The sequence below is a fragment of the Chiloscyllium plagiosum genome, unplaced genomic scaffold (assembly GCF_037043375.1).
Source record: "Chiloscyllium plagiosum isolate Xiang-an unplaced genomic scaffold, Cpla_swu_hap1 HiC_scaffold_37, whole genome shotgun sequence".
Lineage (NCBI taxonomy): Eukaryota > Metazoa > Chordata > Chondrichthyes > Orectolobiformes > Hemiscylliidae > Chiloscyllium > Chiloscyllium plagiosum.
In genome coordinates this window covers 51,116,209-51,138,347 of record NW_028270175.1, presented here as the reverse complement: position 1 = coordinate 51,138,347, position 22,139 = coordinate 51,116,209, and positions in this window count along the sequence as shown.

Here is a 22,139-nt window from a genome sequence, read left to right as displayed (position 1 = left end):
ATGTAAATTCCCGTGCGTGTGTCTATTTGGCTTGCCCCAGGATGGATGAGTTTTCCCATTCGACGTGGTGTCATTTTTCATTCCTATGTAAGGATACCAGTGAGAGTGGGTCATGTGTGTTTGTGGCTAGTTGGTATTCATGTATCCTGGTGGCTATTTTTCTGCCTGTTTGTCCAATGTTTGTTTCAGTTCTTGCAGGATAGTTTGTCAGTGACTTTAGTTTTGCTGGTTGTCCATATGTGGTCTTTCAGGTTCATTACCTGCAGTTTTAATACGGTGGTGGGCTTTTGAGTTTTTTATGATGCGAAAGGGTCTGAGTAGTCTGGCAGTGATTTCCGAGCTGTCTGGTGCAGAGGTGAGCGGCTAAGCTTTCTGGCCGCGTTTTATCTCCTTGTTGAGGTGTGTTGCTGAGAAAACGGCGGACTCTTTTCATTTGGGTGCCTTTGAATATAGTGAATAGGTGACTTTTCTCTGCTATTCGTAGTTCCTGCAGTGTGTGGAGGCATGTTGAAATAATTTTCTAAAACAGCTACTTTTGTGGAAGGTGGGATGATTATTTTAGTAGTTCAATATTTGTTCCGTATGTGTTCTTTTCCTCTCGACTCTGGTTTGAAGTTCCCTCTTGGCTGTTCGCTCTGCTGCGACATCTTAAAAAGTCAGTTTGTTTTTGTTTTCCTCCACTTTCGTGTATTTTATGCCAGTAAGGGTATTATTAATGGTGTTGACGATTTCCTCTAATTTGTTTCATTTACTGATGACAAAGGTCTCATCCACGTAGTGGACCAAAAGGTCGGGTTGGATGGTTGGCAGAGCAGTTTGATCTAGATTACTACCGCTGCTCGGAACCGTGATCTCAGAGATCCTATGGGTGTTCTTTTGGTTTGTCTGCAGGATTTGTTTTAGAAGGGGAGGTGAGTGGTGAGGCATTGGTCCAATCGTGTGACGATATGGTCTTTGTTAATGACGTTGGAGGAGTTTTGTGTATGTGTCTTTAGTTCTTCTAAAAGTGTAGTCAGTGTTTCCTCGTCCAGGTTGATGTTAATGGATGTGAACCGGGCTGTTACGTCAAAGGGCTTTGTCAAAGGGAAAACAATGCCATCCAGCAGAGCGCCATCCACGAACAGCTGTACTTTCTGCAAGAATGGCTAATGAAACAGGTGTTCCCAAAATGTCTTTAGTCGTATCTTGGCATCCATATTTGTCAGAATATTAAATACAAAGCCTCCCTGAACAACCCAAGCGCCAAAAGAATAGCAGAGTAAAATTTCCACACAATGTTTCTTCATATGATTAATGATACCCAAAAAGGCCTCCATAAATACAACCGGGACATTTTGGGCAAAAAACTTCACTCACTAATGTAAAAGTGAGTGGAGAGACACAGTAGAACAAGCTATCGACATTAAACAATGACAAACACAAAAAAAAGAAAAACAAAGGAACTGCAGAAAAAAAAGACAAACTTACACAAAATAAAAACACAGACAACACAGGTGCATGGATTAAAAAGGAAATATATCTTACTGATCCTGAACAGACTCTGAAAAAAACCATGTTAGTAAGAGGATTAGGATGCGGACAAGAAAGATTTCTTAACAGCATTAGAAAAAGTATTGAAAGACAGCCTACTCACAGAAGAAACCCTGAAAAATATCAGACAGCCAGTCGCACCAATATTAAGCAGGAAAAAGAAGTAAAACACTGGATACATAAGAAATGAAAGCACGAGAAAAATGGCAATAAAAATAAAATATTTTTTATGCTACCTGCAGAAAAAGGACGCTTGACATTCATTTTAAATCAAAGAGGCTACATTGACAAAGTGAATGCACTACTTGCAGATAACAACACTTAACAACAAGTAATGATAGACACGACCCAACAAATCCAGAACCGAATCACAGCTCTATTCAAAAAAAGTCTGAAGGCACCGGAGCGATTGTGCCAAATTAAAGAGACTTTGAAGTGCAGGTTCATAGTCCCTTTAAAGTGGAGTCGCGGAAAGATAGAGTCGTGAAGAAGGCTCTTGTTTTTCTTTCTTTTATCGGTTAGAATATTGAGTACAGGAGTTGGCAGGTCATGCTGCGGCTGGGCAGATAGTGGGTTCGGCCACTTTTGGAACATTGCGTGTAAATCCACTATCCTTCCGATCGGAAAGGAATTCTGAAACTTGAAATGATTCAGGAAATATTTAAAAAGGAATTTGCAAATGTTGAAGGACGTGAGATACAGGGAGAGGCTGAATAGTGTTGAGCTGTTTTCCCTGGAGTGTTGGAGGCTGAGGAGTGACTTATAAATTTAGAGATTTACAAGTCATGAGGACAGTGGATTGAATAATTTGAAAAGGTCTTTTACCTGGCGTGGGGCAATTCTGAACTAAAAGGCACTGGTTTCGGTTGAGAGGGTATATATTTAAAAAGGACCTTCGGGGCAATGTTTTCATGCAGATTCTGATTCGTGTATAGAATGACCAATTAGAGGAAGTGGTGGAGGATATTCAAATTACAGGATTTAAAAGGCGTATGGATGTATGTGTGAATACGAAGTGTTTAGTGGGATATGGGCCAAGTGCTGGCAAATAAGACTAGAGTAGATTAAGGTATCTAGTCCCATGGAAGGGTGTTGAAACTTTATTGCTGGAACAGCACAGCAGGTCAGGCAGCATCCAGGGAACAGGAGATTCGACGTTTCGGGCACAGGCCCTTCTTCAGGAATTCGGCCTGTGCCCGAAACGTCGAATCTCCTGTTCCCTGGATGCTGCCTGACCTGCTGTGCTGTTCCAGCAATAAAGTTTCAACTTTGATCTCCAGCATCTGCAGACCTCACTTTCTCCATGGAAGGGTGGTACTGAAAGGACTGTTTCGTTGCGGTGCATCTGTGTGGCTTTACAAAATCAGTGTTGACGTCAATACAGCTCGCCACACCATGTATTCCAAGTGTGTAGATCAATGTACTGCGGTGCAATGCTCAGTTTTGTTTTCTGCATAGTTCTCTGGGCTGTATTGTGCAATAGACCACTCTGGTCTGCACAGTGCTAAAAGGTGAACAGATATCACATTCAGTTGTCTGCAATCTCGGCTGTTTTTATTGAAGTGAATAGAATGCGTGATATAATAGCCCTATTCGCTGATAAAGCAGCACATTTAATTTCTGTTCTCATTCTTGTGATTTGGCCCTGAAATCTCTCACACTCGCTATTCCCTTCCCTCTGCCAAATCCCATGATTCTGCAGCTTGTTTTCCATCAGTAATAATCCAATTATAATGCAAATATCAGTCCATCTGTATCTTAAACAGCCTGTTAGTATTTGTCTCCTCGTTCGATTCGTTTCCATCATTACGAAACACAAGAATAAAGTAAAAAATGGTCAACTCACCCTCACGTTCACTTCTCGGTGTTCGCCGTGTGGTGCCTCATGTTGGACCGGAGGTTTCAGCGTCTTTGGCTCACGTCTTTGACACTTGACCTGTGTTTGTCCATTGAATACCTGTGTCTTTTCTTCTCAGCTGATCGTGTAGTCAATAACTTGGGGAAGCCCCTTGAGTATTGTTTAAACTTACCGGCCATCTGTCTTGCAGCTGAGCAGCGTCTGATTGACCATTGACTCTCCATGGCCGCAGTATTAAATGCAGACAGGCACTTCTGCATTGAGATGAGAATAAATATTAATACCCAAAGACTGGTGAACCTGTAGAATTCTCGACCACATAAAGTTGAGATTACCATGGCACTAAATATAAATAATGATTTCTAGACTCTGAAGGTATCAGGAGAGAGCACGACAATGGCGTAGAAAAAAAGGATGAGTCATCAAAATGTTGAAAGTTGGAACAAAATTGATTGACCAGGGGGATATTACATATTTTATATCTATAATCACATTAAGAAGTGTGCATGTTATGTGTGAAAATTGCACTGAAGAGATATTTGACCGATAAGTAGAATTGGGGTGGCTCAATGGCATGAAAAGCTTACTATTTTCTCGATGTTTCTTTGCACCCAGTGAGGACACTCTGTCAGCATTGTCACAAGCTCTGACGTATTAGGAAGCCGGCGTCTGCAGGGTCGACAGTGTTTCCCTTTACTTTTGCAATACTGAGGCTGGTGCCGGGTGTCTGTGAGTCTGGCGAAAATTCGAGGCCAGACCAAAGTTACGAAACATTTATCTCCTAAACGTATATTGGTAAAGCAAATCTGTGTTTACATTTGCTTCACCGTCACTATTACTGACAGGAGATTGTACATATCAATATTTTATCAATTGTATTAATCTTCCATCAGCTGCCAGAGCATTAACCATATCTGGATTAGTAATCCAGCGACATTTCCACATGGCTCCAACTCGACATGAGGACCTATCAGAAGCCACACTGAGCAAGGTATTTCAGTGCTTCTTGACAGCTCGTTCATAAAGAACTCCCACCTATTTGATTATCATGATGGGCCTGATGGGGATGGCAGCTGGGCAGATTGCAATTGTCCTCACCAATGCGCACGTCCACAACATATGCTGTTTTATTTTCATCTATCTGCTTGGTCACTTCTTGAAAAAGTTCAGTCAACTTTATGAGAGACGTTTCTCTCATGCACCAAGTTAAGATGACTATCTGTAATTAGTCCTTGCATTTCGGAATGCATGAAAATCCTGTCTCTCAGAATTTCCTCCACTTACCCACCCCTGACATCATGTTTCACTGTTCTGTAGTTCTCTGGATTTTCCTTGAAGCATTTTTGAAAATAATGTCACAACATTAGTTGTCTTCCAGTCTTCTGGCACCTCAAACGTGGCTGTCAATGATACAAATAAAAAACGAAAGAACTTCAAGCACTGTCAAGCAGAAACGAAAGCAGAGGTTGATGGTAATGTTCAGCAGGTCTGGCAGCATCTGCAGATAAATGAGAGTTATGGTTTTGGATCAAGTCACCTTTCCCCAAAACTCCCAGGAATGCCACAAATAGCTCAGCTATGCAGCCCAAAGTGTCTCCCTGGCTTCCCAAAATGACCGGGGACAAACTTGCACAAACCCCGGATGTTTATTTCCGCTTAACCATTTTAAGACCTCCGCAATTCCTTTTCCATAATGTGGCCTCATTTCAAAAAGTCACGATATGCATTTATTTCCCCGAATTCCCGAACTTCCATGTCTTTCTTCACAGTAAGTATTCGTGTAGGATTTCACCATCGAGCAGGAACAGGCTGTATGACAGCGGACTGAGATAGTCGAGTCGTTGTGCACAGTGTGAACCCGACATGACCAGGGCTTATGAACTGTGCAGTTGAACTGTGTTTCTTTATTTTTGCACGATTATGGGAAGGACTACCGTGTTTCAGATTTAACTTTTTTTTCTGTGTTGTGAAACGATGCTGTTCTGTGGGGAAATAAGGGTTGGGGTGGTGAACATTCACACCTCAGATTGTGTGATGTGTTGCGACTTGTAAAATTGTCGCTGTGTTCAGATGAGTACATGTGACAATAAATCCGATAAAGCCACATATTCTGCAGTGTTTCCAAATATAGATGACCGTTTGATTTTTAAGGGGGTGCATTCAAAAACAAGTTTCTCTTTTGCGATTAACATACTTGTAGGATCTCTTCCCATTCTCATTTAAATAATCCCGATGAAGAGGTTATGCTCGAGAAACGTCGATTCTTCTACTCGTCGGATGCTGCCTGATTGGCTGTACATTTCCAGCATCACACTCTTCGATTCTAATCTCCTGCATCTGCAGTCCTCACTTTCTCCATCAAGCATAATTCGGTTAGTACTTTCCATGTTGTTTCCACATATCTCCCAAGTGATCGTAAGAACACTTTCAGGTAATTTTGATGTTCCTCTGGAAGGTAACTGAATAATTTATCCCCGTTTTAACAACTTCTTGATTGACCAATTTAATTTGAAGTATGTCTGATGTAGAATTCTCTAGACTTGATTTTCCCCTCTGTGTTGTAATCAATCACAAAATCTCCTTCTGCTTTTCTTCCATGTCAGAACAAATTTTGAACATATTCACATGACACACTCTGCAAGATTCCTTTCTGTCCAGAGTTCATCTAAAATAATTTTGCTTTTGACTTGATAATTTCCACTAAACCTTCATTTTAAAGGTTTACCTAACACTGGAAATACCACGAACACCTTATCCCCGGTAGCAAAATTGCAGTTTTTGATTTCTTGTCTGCTTCCTGGACCTTTGCGTGCTGTGATATATTCAAATACCGTCGAGCCAACTCCCACACTCTATTTAATTATTACTGACATTTTGACACATAGTCAAAATACGTGGTCTGCAAATACTGACTTTCAATTACTCCTCAATCAATTGTATCGACCTTTACACTTCCTGTTAAATAGTAATTTAAATGGAGGTAATTTAGTTGATTCATTTGGTGCTTCGCTGATTAAAATAAAAATAATTCCTTTATGCCCATCTCATATATTGCTTTGACGATTAGGCCTCAAAGATGGTCTCTAATGTCTGATGCCATATTTCTTTTGTTCTCTTTCTTCTGCGAATTTTCAACTCTTCACTGGCTATTTTAACCTCACTTTACATAATGAAGCGTTTTTTTGTCTCACCTTCAATTCTCGTTATCGCATCTTTTCTGGCAATAGTCCTTCAGAAGTACATTTCTCCTCATCTTTCAACATCGCAGATTGAGAGGATACTGTATCTCTTAATATTGTAACCTCTTAAATTGCTGCTCTTTGCGTATGCAAATAAACTTCACATTCACAGTATAAGATTTATGAAGATTGGGTACCTGCTCCTTAAACAACTTTTGACCATAGTATACATTCTGTTGCAGCTTTCTTAACTTCACTGTGCTTTTTGTTCCATTCCAACCAAATTCATTGGCTCATCCTTTGTTTTTAAAGTACGACACCTGTCTTCCCAGTGCTTTTCCTAAACCACCAGCACTGTCATTTCATGTGGCCTACTTTTGTTTTGCAGTGAAAACGCTGAGTTTTTTTCAACTTCTCTTTCCACTTCAATGGATTCCTTTCTACCCTGTGGTCGATTATCCATTTGGTCTTCACCAAAATTTACCATTCCCTTTCCAATCCCCAATTCCTATCCCTCACAGATTGAAATTGATTTTGAAAGTGAAACTTTGATTCATGGACCAACTCATAAACGTCCGCCATTCCAACTGCTAATCATGCCGTTTAAACTCTCTGCACTTCAAGTGAGTCCTCACGGCTTCAGAAAGTGAATTTTTGATTTCCTTTCCATGTGCCACTATTTGAAGTTCAAACTACCTCTTTTTTTCCTTTTTTCTCTCTCTCTCTCTTTCTTTACATTTCTCTTTCTTTGTCTTCACTACTTATGCCTCTTTTTCTCTTCTCTCTGCCTACTATCGCTATTCCATGTCGTTTCCCACAAACGCAAGGTGCCACATGTTCAAGTGAATTTTAGCATTCCCTAAAGATTCTGACAGCGGTTCCAGCAAATTTAACTGCTGAGGTATCGCTATAATTATCTCTCCTTTCCTCATGCGAAGAGGCAGCTCCAACTCCAGCTTGTCTGCTAACTCCAGCCACTTGGTCCTAATTACATTAATAATGTTGTGGTTCTGTTCGCCGGTGGAATCAATCCGAAGTCAATCTAATCTACACTATTCCATGCTCGTCAATATCTCAGGGCTGACCCAATGAGCTATAATTCGGCGCCTTCGAGTCTCAAAATTCGAGATGAGAGTGGTGCTGGAAAAGCGCAGTTGTTCAGTCAGCATCCGAGGAGCAGTACAATCGACGTTTCGGGCAAAAACCATTCATGTGGAATACAGGGCCTGTATTTCTGATTAAGGGCTTTTGCCCGAAACGTCGATTTTACTGCTTCTCGGATGCTGCCTGAACGAATGTGCTTTTCCAGCACCACTCTAATCTCGAATCTAGTTTTCAGCATCTGCAGTCCTTGTTTTAACCTTTTTATCGAGTCTCACAACACAATGCCAATGTGCAAGTATCGAAACAAAACCCGCAAAGAACATCCATCTTTTAGGGACAAGGTGAGACCCTCTCAAAACATTTCAAGAAAGTTGCCCGAACCATAACATTGCCAGTTGGTTTAGTTAGGTTTAGCCTGGATATTCAGCTTAGTTTTAAATAATATACAAATTATAGACGACATTAACAAATGAAATGCAAGTAAAAATAGAATAGAACTGAAAATAACTTAAACTGTCAAAGTACCCAACAGATTATAACACTTTATTGATACAATCAGTGACTAGTGCTGTGCCTCAATGATCGGTGTTGGAACCGCAATTATTCAGAATTTACATAGATCATTTAGAATTGCTACCACATGGAGAGTGTCAATGTTTACAGACGTCACTGTGATGGGCGGCACAGCAAAGTGTGCAGAAAACGGTGAGACTTTGCAGAGGGACATAGATACATTGTGTGAGTGGGCAGACGTCTGACAGATGGAGTACAAGATTAACAAACGAGAAGTCATACATTTTAGTAGGAGAAACACTAAAAATGATTAAAATTTGAATGGGAAAATAATTTGTAGCATGTTACTATGCAGCTTCCTGGCTGTCCATGACGCTGAGTTGACGCTACTACAGTAATCGTTTTTAAAGATAAGGTAGATGTTTTTGGGAAAAATGAAGTATCTCAGGGGTAGAGCGAGAGTGCGAGTAAGTTGACCTGAGTCCACGAAAACATCAGCCATGATATTGTTGAATGACAGAGTAGGTTTGAAGGGCTGGACAACATACTCCTGCTCCTAGTTCTCATGTTCTTTATGTTCTTATGTTCCAAATCCCCATAAACCAAACCAAACCAGAGAAACTGAGCTGGAAGAACTGGCCACACCTCTTTCAAAGTGAAAGATTTCTTTAAAAAAAGCTCGAAAGCCTTCCACCTGATACCTTGTCTTTTACCTAAAATCAAACTGGCACTAAAACCCTTCCAAGCCCAGACTTTTCAGAATTTGTGTTTTTTACGACCTTCTAAAAAAAAACAAGGATTCTTTCACTTGTTAAAAGAGCAGCAGCATCACACCCGTTTTTCTCCCCTGATTTCCCCCAGTAGTGTACTCGTACATCCATCTGCTCTTCAAGTGATTCACCTGATCCCACCTGCCGAGACTTGACAAATAAATCCTACATTTGTTCTTGACCAGAACCTCAATGTTCCCCTTTTTGTACTGTACACTACGTCTGCTAGCAATGCCCTTCCCACTAAGAGGAACATGTTGTCCCTGAATGCTCAATGTCTACGTTTTAATAGACTGCTAATTGCTAGCCACCAATTTACCCGGAAACAGCTTCCCCATCACCTTTTGAAGGTTCCTGCCTAATACTGTCAAAATTTTCCGTGTCCCAATTTAAAACTTTTAGTTGTCCACCAGTCTTATTCAGTTCCAGAACTATTCCCAAACTAATAGAATTACGGTCACTGGTCCTATCATTCTTTCCTTCTCACGGCTCAGTCACCTGCCCTGTCGTGTTCCCCAAGAGGAAATAACGTAGACAGTCCAGTTCAGACGATCCATGGTCATATTCAATGAGACCGTTGGCTTGGGGGTCAAAATATGTACTTGCATATACATTACTGTTGCGTGTATATGTGTTTGTTTCTGTATTTGCCTGTATCTTTCCGTGTGAGCTTTATTGTATTAATTTGCATCTGCATCTCTGAGCATTCGGGATTCTGTCGTTTTGGGAGTGAATGCCTTTAAACGGGCATGGAAATGTCCCTTTTCGCTCTCTTTCCCTCTCCGTCTGTCTCACTCACTTCTATTTAAAGTGATGTAATACCAGTCTCTGATGGCCGCTCCACGCCACAGCACAGGCAGAAGCTTTGTTTGGAAAAGGCAGCAAAGAGAGTGCCACTCTCACATTTCAACTCAATTAGTTTGGTTGCCTGCACAATCTGATGAATGCAGTGAAAAGTTTCTAATATCATCATTTGTTGCACAATTTTAGGTCCAAGGTTCAGGAAGCACAGTTCCTCAGTTCTTAGCTATGCTGTGTCACAGCGCTGAAGGACCGGTTTTGATGTCTGCGTGGGTTTCATCCACGTGCTCTAGTTCCTCCCACAATCCAAAGATGTCGAGAGTCGGTTAATTGGTCATGCTAGTTGCTCACACTGTTCAGAAATGTGTAGGGGATGCGCATTAGTCCTGGTAATTGTTGATTAATCGTGTATGGGAATGGGTCTGTGTGGGTTATTTTTTGCAGTGGCATAGTGGAGTTGTTGGGCCACATGGCCAGTTTTCAGGCGACATCGATTGTATAACCTCGGTACAGATACTTTACCACTTGATATTAATATGAATGAAACAGAAATGAAATCCAGTGCAAGAATATATGTTTTACGAAAAACATTGGAATTACTATCCTTAAAATCAGTCTATGCAACCACGGAGTTTTCAGACTGCACCAGGCTCCGTCTCCAGACCGACTGGGCCCAGTCTCCAGACCAAGTTGAACTTTAAAGCTCGATGCATTGTCTCGCTCGTTAGACTACAGTGTGGGACCCTCCACCAAGTCTTGCCACCTTCATTCTTCTCAGAGGTACTTCCAGAAGTTAAAAGTTTTGAAAAAAAACCTTTGAAAGAACAAAAATAAAAGCAAGGAAACAGAACGGGTGGAGCAGAGATACTCTGGCTGGAACATCACGAATCTGCTGCCATGCTTTGGCTATTTCACGGCTTTTTTCATTAGCAAAGAATGACTTTGGAGACTCAGGACAGTTTTGTCCTATGCCTTGCAATGTTGTCCTTGCAATATTATCAGATGCAGGTGAATATGTCCATTGCTCGGATTGGGCCTTACAATTCATCCTCATTATAATGTTGAAGAGTACAACAAAACATATTAAAAGTTAGAGGAAAGTGTAACAAAATTCATCTCGTTCCTTTGGAGTCTGCTTCACTCAGGGTGGTGTGGAAAACTATACTAGTGCTGGGTCTGCTCAGCTCCGTGCTGGACAGATATCTCGTCCGGGTTTATTTTATTATCAGTGCAAAGGTGTGGTCTATACAGGGTTCGACTCAGGGCAGGTTGCTTGATTGGGCAGAGCAAGACATTGTCTACATCGTGTTCCATGCTGAATGGATATATCCTTTTGGTTTATGGTGTTTGGGTTGGTTCTGTGCGGTGAATTAAGAATGTGACATTTTAAAAAATTCAACTAATCCAGCAATGACTTTATTTTATGATGTGATTCTTGTGATTGCAACTTCCCCATAACTCCATTGACTTGCATTGTGACCATCCACAATACATCGTTTTGCTGAATACCCACTGTCCTCGCAGCAGCCACAGCTTTTTGTTCAGAAGCATTTAATCATTCCCATCGCCTCCGGGTCTCTACGATGAAAGAAAGAATGGCACCTCGGATAAAGGCCTTGATAAATGGTCAAATATACACTGCCCCTCACATCTCCCCACCACCAACCAACCACATAGAAATTGTAATGAGAGCAATTGTGCCAGTGGGAACATCGTGGAAGAGATCATCAGGCAGATTGAACAACGTTTCTGACGTCTGAATGAGTCAGAGGGAACCTTCCAGTAAACACTGTACTATGAATTCCCAAAATATTTCCGTTGATATAATATTTAGCTTTTTATTTGCCCTGAAAATTTCGCCGATTCACAATGGCCTACGTTATATCCCATTTACCAAATTACTGTCCATTGCTTATTGAATTGCAGACTCTCTACGTCCTGTTGACAATTCTGTTTCCTAGCTATCTTAGCGTCTCTGGTGTATTTAATGAGAATGCATTTCTTACATTTATCGAAATAATTGGGAAAGTTTGCAAATAGGTGCGGAGCCAGCACCGATCACTGGTTTGCTGTAGTTGTTAATGTCTGATAAACACATAGAGACAAAATTATCTCTATTTTATCCGGTCTTCCGACTCTGTAACCATGCCTCCTATATAGCAGCTTTGAAATTCTAAATAGTTATTCCCATTTCCTATGTGACAGACATGAGGGATTAAAACTGCTCCAATTGCTGGGTAACAGCCACGAATCGCTGAATGGTTGAATGGCTCATTTTCTTGCTATTTAAAATTCCTGATGCACTGAATGTTCTTCTTCAGTGCAGGTGCAGCTGGGAGTGGTGCTGAACATGTTGGCATGTTGGAACCATCAGTGAACTGCCCACTTCTGACTTTATCATGGAGGTAAGGCCATTGGCGTTGCAACTGCTGATAACCCACAATGCCTCATGATTGCCCAGTTTCCATTTGCTCGGTCCTCTGGAAGAATGAGCAACTTCGCAGGACGTAGTGCCAAATAACACAGCAGGTGGTGTATTCAATATGCAGCTGAGACTTTCGCACCGCCAGCAATGTATGCTGGCTTCTCGTACAAATGCTGTTTGGGACAGATCTCTCTGTGACAAGTCGTTTATTGAGAATGTTTCCCTCTTGTTTATCTATCACTTCACACAGTCTGGCTGCTGTGTGTTTCAGTCCTCGTTGCTCAGTCAGTAGTGTGCTATTGGAGACACTCATGGTGATCAACATTGAGATACCAGATCCCGAGTACGCTCTGTGTCATTGCCACCCTCAGCGCTTCCTCTAATTTGTTATTAGCATTGATGAGGACTGATTGATCAACAAAGGGTGTTGTGGAGGGCAGTGGATGTCCGTCACCTGGAGTTTTCGTAGAACATCCCTGAACTGTAACTATCAAGTTTCCCGAGTTCTGGAATCAATGTTCGTCAATTCCAGGCAACTCAGTCCCTTTCCACGGGGCACTCAGTGGTGGGTCCGTCCTATCATTAGGACAGGATCTACCCAGGGATGGTTATGGGGCTTCATGGAACGTTTTCCATCAGTTCTGATTCTGTGAGTATGAGAATTTCAGCATTTTAGCTGTCATTATGAGGAATAAAGGGGAAAATGGGAAAGGGAATAATGGGTTAAAAAGCTGAACGAAAGGTCCTGTATCAAAATATGTGTTGTATTCGCAAAATAGATGAAAGAATTCACTGCATACTTTGAGGGTAAATTTAAATGATGTAATGACATTAGAGAGACCTGATTGCAGTGTGACAGATTTTGGAAACTGAACATCTTGAACATATCATTTATTGGAATGTTATTCAAAAATTAATTGGAAGTCGGGGAGATCTCGGAATAAGGGATGGCAGCTGCATGAATGTAAAAGATGATTTTTCATCAAATGATCGAGATATTGCTTTTGTAGCTCGGTGCCAGTTGAGTGTTAGGAGAGATTCCCACCGTCAGGCTGAGTGGGTCTCACCAAACATAATCGGCAGAAGGGCCGTTGTGATGTGAATCTTCATGACACTATCACCTTCTGGACCTGACCTTCCCCAGAATTCTACGACTGAAATTCCCCTGAACATTCTGTTTCAGACATGCTTTGTAAGATTCTATCACTGACATTGTCTGCACCATTCTCTCCCTGACATTCCCCGGAGCAGTCTCCAACTGAGACACACCAGAACATTGTACTACCGACATTCTCCAGAACATTCTAAAACCGACAATTCTGAAACAATCTGTAAATGATTTTCCTAGAACATTCTAGAACTGACATCCTCTGGAAATATCTATCACCAACATTATCCAAAACATTTTATAACTGAAATTCCTCGGAATAATTTTCCACTGACATTATTTATGAACGGCCGGACGTCAGTGATTTGAACAAAACATAAGTTCCCGAGGTGAGATATCCCTTTGCAAGTAGAAGCAGGTACAGTTCGAAGTCCCATCGAACCTTTAAAGGGGTGAATACATTTTCCCTGCGTTTACAATTCTTCACGACAGAGGACTGATCATGATTTCGATTAAAAGGCAGAAATTTCCAATCTCCGATTGTCCTTAAGGAACTGTGTGAGAAACCTTCAAGACGGCGAGGTTTTCACCCTCCATATTTTAACTCTCAAGTGATCGAGTGTGTGGGAATGTTCGAGAAAACATCTGTTATTCAGCATGTGTCTCCGTGTGCTTGAGGTGGCAGGGTTTTTACGTTTTCTGACGCAAATTTGTCATTAAGTCAGAACTTCCAATTTGTTATTTTAGTTCCAATTATTTTAATAAAACTCTGAACGCAGTGACACATGTGGAAATGTCACTGGATCGAAATGAAACACATACTTTGCCTCCAGGTTGATGTTTTATTTTTGTTTTCCGTCCAAACAGTTAACGTAGTCACGATCTATGTCCTACTTTCTAAAAATTGTGGATTCTCTCCGTGTGTCAGCCATTACCTGGGGGCCATGTCAGTGGCAGATCTATTGGTCATTACACTCGACTTGATATTGAGACACATTCCCGTTGTTTATTATGAACAGCTTTATTTCCTGAAGTCAATCCCCCTGTGTAATATCCAGCCAGGGACTGTTCTGTTTGGTTCACTGTCACGTTCACCTTTGATCGATTTATGGCCATTTGTGGCCAGAAGCTGAAAACCAAATATTATAGTGAGAAAACGGCGGTTGTGGTCCTCGGAACAGTGACTGTGCTGAGCTGTTTGAAGTACATTTCCTGGTATTTTATGTTCACATCTCGGTATTGGCTGGAGAACGCCCCCTGGTTTTGTGATGTCATAAAAGATGCTCATTACGCCCGATTCTGCCTCGCAATCGAGTTCCTCCCCCACATTCTAACCCCGGCCCTCCCATTTCTCCTGATTTTCCTGCTCAATGTTTTCACCAACAGACACATTTTCGTGTCCAGCAGAGCCCGCAGGAGATTTCGGGCTCACAATAATGCGAACGCTCAGTGTAACACAGAAATGAGAAATCGACAAAAAGCAGTCATTCTACTGTTTGTGATCTCGGCCAATTTCATCCTGTTGTGGTCAACGTTAATGTGTATTCTATATGGTACCGGATGTACCATATTGGGTTAACGTCTATCTATCTAAATTCCTTTGTGATGGAATTGAGCTTCATACTGCAGCTCCTCAGTTGCTGCACAAACACCGCGATTTATGCCGTAACCCAGAAAAAGTTCAGAAAGCAGTTGAAGAATGTGTTGAAATATCTCTGTTCCCAAATTCAAAAAACCAATTACATTCACTCAACAATCAATACATTAAGGGCTTTCTAGATTCAGTTCATTGTTTCAGCAATGAAACAGCCTGTCACTCTGGTAACACACTTAGGATCCTGCTCGAACTAAAACAAAGAACAGAGAAAATTTACAGCTCAGGAACAGGCCCTTCGGCCCTCCAACTCTCAGCCAACCCAAATGTACTGTCTAAACCTGTCGGTCAGTTCCTAAGCATCTGTATACCTCTGCTCCACACCTACTCATGCATTTGTCCAGACGCATCTGAAATGAATCTACTGTGGCTGCCTCGACCATCTCTGGTGGCAACACATTCCAGGCGTCCAACACCCTCTGTGTCAAGTACTTCCCGAGGGTATGCCCCTTACACTTTCCACCTCTCACCCTGAAAGCGTGACCTCTCGTGATTGAATCCTTCACCTTGGGAAAAAGTTTGTTTCTATCCATCCTGTTTATAAACCTTCATGATTTTGTAAGCCCCAATTAGGTCCCCCTCAATCTCCGTTTTTTCTGATGAAAATAGACCTAACCTACTCAACCTCTCTTCATAGCCAGCACGTTCCATACTAGGCAACATCCTCGTTAACCTTCTCTGCACTCTCTCATAAAGCATCCACGTCCTTTCGTAATGTGGCGACCACAACTGTACACAGTATTCTAAAAGCGGCCGAACCAATGTCTAGTACAATTTTGACATGACTTGTCAGCTGTTCTACTCACTACCCCGTCCAATGACGGCAAGCATACGATACGCCTTCTTTACCACTCTATTCACATGTGCAACAACTTTCAGGGTGCAATGGACCTGCCCTCCCAGATCACTCTGCCCATCAACTTTTCGCAAGGCTCTTCCGTTCATTGTATAATTCGCTCGAGAATTAGTCTTGTCTAAATGCATCACCTCACATTTTTCCGTATTGAAAATCATCCGCCACTTTTCTGCCCAACTCTCCAGTGTATCTATATCCTCCTTTATTCTCTCACAGTCCCTTAAGCTTTCTGCTACTCCAGCAATCTTCGTGCTGTTTTGTCTAATCTAATCTCACATGGAATTATAGGGACACATTTGAAAGCTTCTCACAACTCAGGGGTCAGTGAGAAAAGCAGGATCCCATTAACTGTATCGATCACTTCAATTTGTAAACAATACACGTGTTTACTAAAATGTTCCAAGCAGCAGAGAGAACTATGATATCGTTTGTGTTTATATTGAAGAAGCTGATCTGGAGAGAGATTGACACAGCCCCACGTCCTGGTCCTCAGGAAGATAAGGGTACTGGGGCCGATCTCAGGTGATCAGTTTAAGTCACTCCATCCATACTGTCACCTCTTGGTCACATGGTTCGACCTGGCCTTCGGCAGAATTCAGAGCTTCTTCAGTCTCTATCCACATTTCCTTCCAATGCTCACTCTGTCCCTATGTCCCTCTCTCCTATTTCAGTTTACACACTCAGTTTCACTGACTCCCCACCCCTTCGCCATTCTTGTTCGCTCTCTCTCTCGGACTTGTACTCTGTACCTCTCAAGATCCCTCTTTCCAAACCTTTGTTCTTCGAATCCACTCTCATCTTCCCTTGCAAGGAAACAGAGGCAGGATTTGGTGGTGCTGTGGATAATAGGTCGTTGATAGTGTAACAGAGGGGGTGTTGTGGAGCATCAGTCCGTTGCTTGGGTAGAAGTCTGGGCATTTGGCCAAATGCCATTCACAGGGGACACAGTGGCTGTGAGAACACTGAATGTTACTCGGGGGTAAATACATAGATGGCACCATAGCCTGTGGCCAGGGTGAAAGAGTGAAGTTAGGACAACAGGGGATTGTGTGCGAATGGGTTCGAAGGCCATTCTTAGAGCATTCACGGAGCAGGGTTTTACAGTTAGTGCACAGGGTAGTGAGTTAAGAGAAGTGAGCTTGACAGAAGGGCAGTGAGAAGGATGTTGCGTGTGACGGTGGAGTACTGGGTGTGGAAGTGTAAGTGACGTTGGGGGAGTGTGAGGGTGAGTGAGTCAGGCGATAGGGGAGTGTGCAGGGGAGTTAGCGTGAAGTGGCAGATGTTGAGTGGAAGTGAACCTGATGGTGGAGGAGAGTGCAGAGAGTGAGACTTACGGTGCAGCAGTGTGTGGGAGAGTCAGCATGACGGTGCGATAATGAGCAAGATTGAGGCAGAGAGTGCTAGGGATGAGACTAATGCTGAGGGATTGTGCAGAGCACTGAGTGTAATGTGGGTTATTGAGCGAGGAGTGCGTGTAATCGTTGGGCAATGTGCGGGGGAGTGAGCATGCTGGTGGGGAATTGAATTTGTACATTTGCATGATGGTGGGGTTCTGAGCTGGGAATAAATTTGACGTGTAGACTTGAGTGCGGGAGTGTGCTGAAGGTGTGTGAGTGTGCGGGGAAGTGAGCATAAAGACGTGAAAGAGAGTGCATGTATGCGTTGCTCAAGGGTAGTGAGCGAAGTCGTGATCGTGACGATTTGAGAATATTCATTTCAGTGAGCGTGAATGCGGAGGATTGATTGGGGAAGAATGTCTGAATGTGCGGGAGTGTGGAGGGAGTGAGTATGACAGTGTTGGTTGTACAGGACAGTTCGCATGATGGTGAGGGATTGCACACTGGAGTGATGGGATGGAGGATAGTCTGTGGCTGAGTGAGTGTGACGGTAGATTAGCATGCAGGGAGTGTTGGTGTGAGTATCGGTGAGTGTGCAGGATAATGGATGTGACAGTGGGAGGCTGTGCAGGCTAGTTAGTGTGACAGAGGTGTTGTGGGATCGTGAAATTGAGCGAGTGTGCATTGGAGAGAGCAAGATTGTGAGTGACTGTGCGGGAAAGTGAATATGATGGTCTCGCAGGGTACACAGGAGTAAACAAGACAGTGCTGTAATCACGATGGCAGACGTGTGCGGGTGAGTGAGTGAGAAGGTGGAGGAGTGCTCAGGGCAGTGAGTGCGACGATGATGGAGTTTGACAAGATGTGAGCGTGACAGTGGAGGAGCGTGTGTGCAAGTGAGTGTGATGCTGGCGGGTTGCACAGGGGAGAGTGTGTGTCCTGGAGTAGAGGCTGGTGGAGTGAGCATGACGGTGGGCAAGTTCGTAGTGGAGTGCGTTTGAAGGTATGGGAGTGTGTGGGGGAGTGAGCATGTTGATGAGGAGTGTTCAGTTGAGTGAGGTTGACGGTAGGGGCTTGTGCTGGGGATTGTGTGCGACAGTGAGGGATTGTGTGAGGAAGTGTGTGTGACGGTGGAGTAGTATGCGGGGAGTGAGTGTGACAGTGGGTTAGTTTGTGGAGAGTGTATGTGTAATGGTCGTGGATTGCGTGGATAGTGAGAGTTACATTGGTAGAATGAGCAGCGAGTGGGCATGACGGAGTAGACGTTTGCAGGGGATTGGTCCTGATGAGTGGTTTTGTTCATGGAGAGTGAGTGTGACGGGGCAAAGAGTGCAGCAGCGTGAATTTGACAGTGGGGCGAATGAAGGGCAATGAGTGTGATGGTTTTTGCGAGTTCAGGTATGTGGGTATTATCCAGTGAAGTGAGCGTGACGGTGTGGTGGTGTGAGGGCAAGTGAGCGTGTCGATGGGGAAATGGGCGGGCGAGTGAGAGTGACCGTAGTGGTGTCTGTGGTGGCTTTTCCTGTCGGTGTGAAAATGTGGAGTGGAGTGAACCTGTTGGTGTGGAAGTATGTGTGGGAGCCAAGATGATGGTTAGGCACTGTGTCAGAGAGTGAATGTGATGGATGGGAGTGTGCAGGGAACTGTGTGTGATGGTGGGGGAGTGAATCTGATTGTTGGGGTGTGTGTGGGGTATTTTTATTGATGGTGTGGAAGTGAATGAGAGAATGAGAGTACTGGGGGACTGTGAGCGCAGGGACGTGCACGAAGGTGGGTGAGGTTGCTGGGGAGTGAGCAGGATGCTGAGTAAGTCAGTGGGGGAGTATGCGTGATCCGGTGCAGTGAACATGACTGTGGGAGAGGGAACAGGGGTGTGTGTGCGATGGTGGTGTTGTAACTTGGGGAGTGTAAATGCTCATGGGGTAGTGAGTGTGGGAGTAAGCATGATGGTGGAAGAGTGCGCCGAGCAGTAATCATGAGGGTCGAGGAGTCAATGATGGATGAATGTGATGGTGGACAGTGTGGAGAGACAGTGAGTGTGAGGTTCAAGACGTGTGTGGGGTGTGAGCGTAATGGAGGGACTGTGTATGCAGAAGAGACCGTGACGGTGGGGTTGTGTGTGGGGGACTGAGTGCGACAGTGGGTGAGTATTCAGTAATATGACCAAGACAGTGGGAGAGTGTATTTGGGAGTGAATGTGACGGTGAGTAAATGTGTGGTGGAGTGAGAATGATGATGCGGTAATGTTTGTGGGAGTCAGCATCATGTTAGGGATGTTTGCGGGTAAGTGGGTTTGTTGGTTTCTGAGTGTGTGTGTGTGGGAGTGAGTGTTATGGTGCGGGAGTGCGCAGATTAATTTGCATGAAGTTGGGCATTCGTGCTGGTGAGTGAGTGTGACCGTGCTGTCGTGCACATGGCAATCGACTGTCCATGGCTTAGTGTGCAGAGAGAGTGAGATAACAATGGGAGAGTGCCCTGGGGAGTGTGGATGAGGGTGATGGTGTTCATAGCATCTTTACATGGCAGTGTGGAAGTGTTCATTGGAGTAACTCTGACAGTGGTACTGTGGGTAGCGGAGGAGGCGCTAAATTTGGGTGAGTGCAGGTGAGTGAGTGTGATGGTGGGGAATTGTGTCGGATAGTGTATGTAACAGAGAGGGATCATGCAGGGGAGTGAGCATTAGGGGCGGGTTTGTCTGGGTGAGTGAACGTGACATTGGGACAGTATTCAGTAGAGAGAAAGTGGCAGTGAGGAAGTGTGTGGGGCATGAGCTTCACAGTGGCTGAGAGCGCAGTGACGTGAGGGTGCTGGTGGATGCATGTGTAGAGGAGGGCGTGATAGTCGTGTAGTGTGCGGGTGACACAGTGTGAAAGTGTGGGAGTGTGCAGAGAGAGCGACCCGGTGGCGAAGTGTGATGGGACTGACAGTGACAGTGGGGGCATGTATGGCAACAGTGCATTCTGGTCTCGAAGTGTGCAGGAGAGTAAGTCTGATCGGGCAGGAATGTTCAGCGGAGTCAATGAGATAACAGTGGTATGTGCAGGGGATTGAGTGCGAGAGAGAATGTGACAGTGGGGATGTATGCAGGCGAGTGAGCAAAACCGTGTCAGAGCGTGTAACAGAATGAACGTGACGCTGGTGGAGAGTACAGGGAAGTGAGTATGATGATGTCGTCGTATGCGGGCGAATGATATTGACAGTGGGAGATTATGTGGGGGATTGCGGCTTTAGGTGTGGGAGTGTACAGGCCAATTGAGTTCGATTGGATCAAGTGCGTGTCTGAGTGAGTGTGATAGACCATAAAACAATACAGCACAGGACATGTTATTTGACACTCGATGTTGCACCGAAATATGAAACTTATCTGAAGCCTATCCAAACGCCACTGTTCAATGTTCATCCATATGTTTGCCCAATGACCATTTAAATGTCCTTAAATCTGACGTCGCTTCTACTGTTGCACGCAGGCTGTTTCCCGCCCGTACTACACTCTGAATAAAGGATGTACCTCTGATATTTATGCTCCATCAATCACTCCTCAGTTTAAAGCTATGTATCCTCATGCTGGCTGTCACCATCCGAGAAAAAATGTTCTCACTGCCCCCCATCTCATCTGTCTCAGTTGAGCCACCTCTCAATTCTCTTCACTCTAACGAAAGCAGTCTCAAGTCCCTCAGACATTCCTCGTATGACCTTCCCTCCATACCAGGCAATATACTAGTAAATCTGCTCTGAACCATTTCCAAAACTGCCACATCCTTCTCATAATGCGGTGACCAGGTCTTTCCGCAACACTACAACTGCAGCTGAACCAGAGTTTTATACATCTGCAGCATGACGTCATGACTCTGTAACGCAAATCCTCTACGAATAAAAGCTAACACGCCAGGATGGTTTCTTAACAAAGTTATCAACCTGGGTTGAAACTTGCAGGGATCTATATTCCGAGATCTCTTCTCATCTTCACTACCAAGATATGACCATTAGCCCAGTATTTTGCATTCTTGTAACTCCTTACAAAGTGATTCACTTCGCTTTTCTGAATTCAACTCCATTTACCACCTCTCAGCTCACCTTGGCAGTTTATCTAAGTCCCTCTTTGACTTGTAACATCCTTCGGCACTCTCCATAACTCCGCAGACCTCAGTGTCATCCGCAATTTTAACAACGCATGTTCTCCACCGCCACCCAGGTCACGTTTAAAATGACAAACAGCAGTGGACACAAAACAGATCCTTGAGGTACACCACTCGTAGCAAAACGCCAAGATTAACATTTCCCATCAACTATCACTCACTATATTCTGTCAGCTAACCAATTTCTGATTTTAACCGCTGCATCATTCTCAATCCGATAACACTGAATTTTGTGCAACAGCCTACCGTGGGAAACCTGTCAAACGCCTCACTGAAATCTATACGCATCACAACAATCACTTTACTCTCATCCACTTGTTTGGTCACCTTCTCAAAGATCTGAGTAAGGTTTGTGAGGCATGAAGAACCCTTGACAAAACAGTCTTGACTATCACGAATCATTCTTATTTCTTCCTAGATGATTTATATCCCACATATTGTAACGTTTTCCGACACGTTACCCAGAACCGAAGTAAGGCTCACTGGTTTACAATTATCAGGGTTGTCTCTAAAATCTCTTTCTTCAACAAGGGATCAACATTTGCTATCCACGAATCTTCTGGCCCGACTTCTGCAGACAATATCGACATAAAGAACAAAGCCAACCTCTCATCAATCACCTCCCTTTGTTCATAGAGAATACTAGTAAATCCCATTCGGCCCAGGGGACTGGTCGACTTTCACACTTTCATGAATAGCTAAGACCTCCTTCTTGTGAACCTCAATCTCAATTGGGCAAATAGCCGGTATCCCAGAATTTGATATGACACAATCATCTTTTTTCCAGTGTGAATACTGACAAAAAATATGTTTTGAATCTATGGGTGTGTGGGAGGGAGTGTGCATGATAGTGCGGGAGCAACTTTGA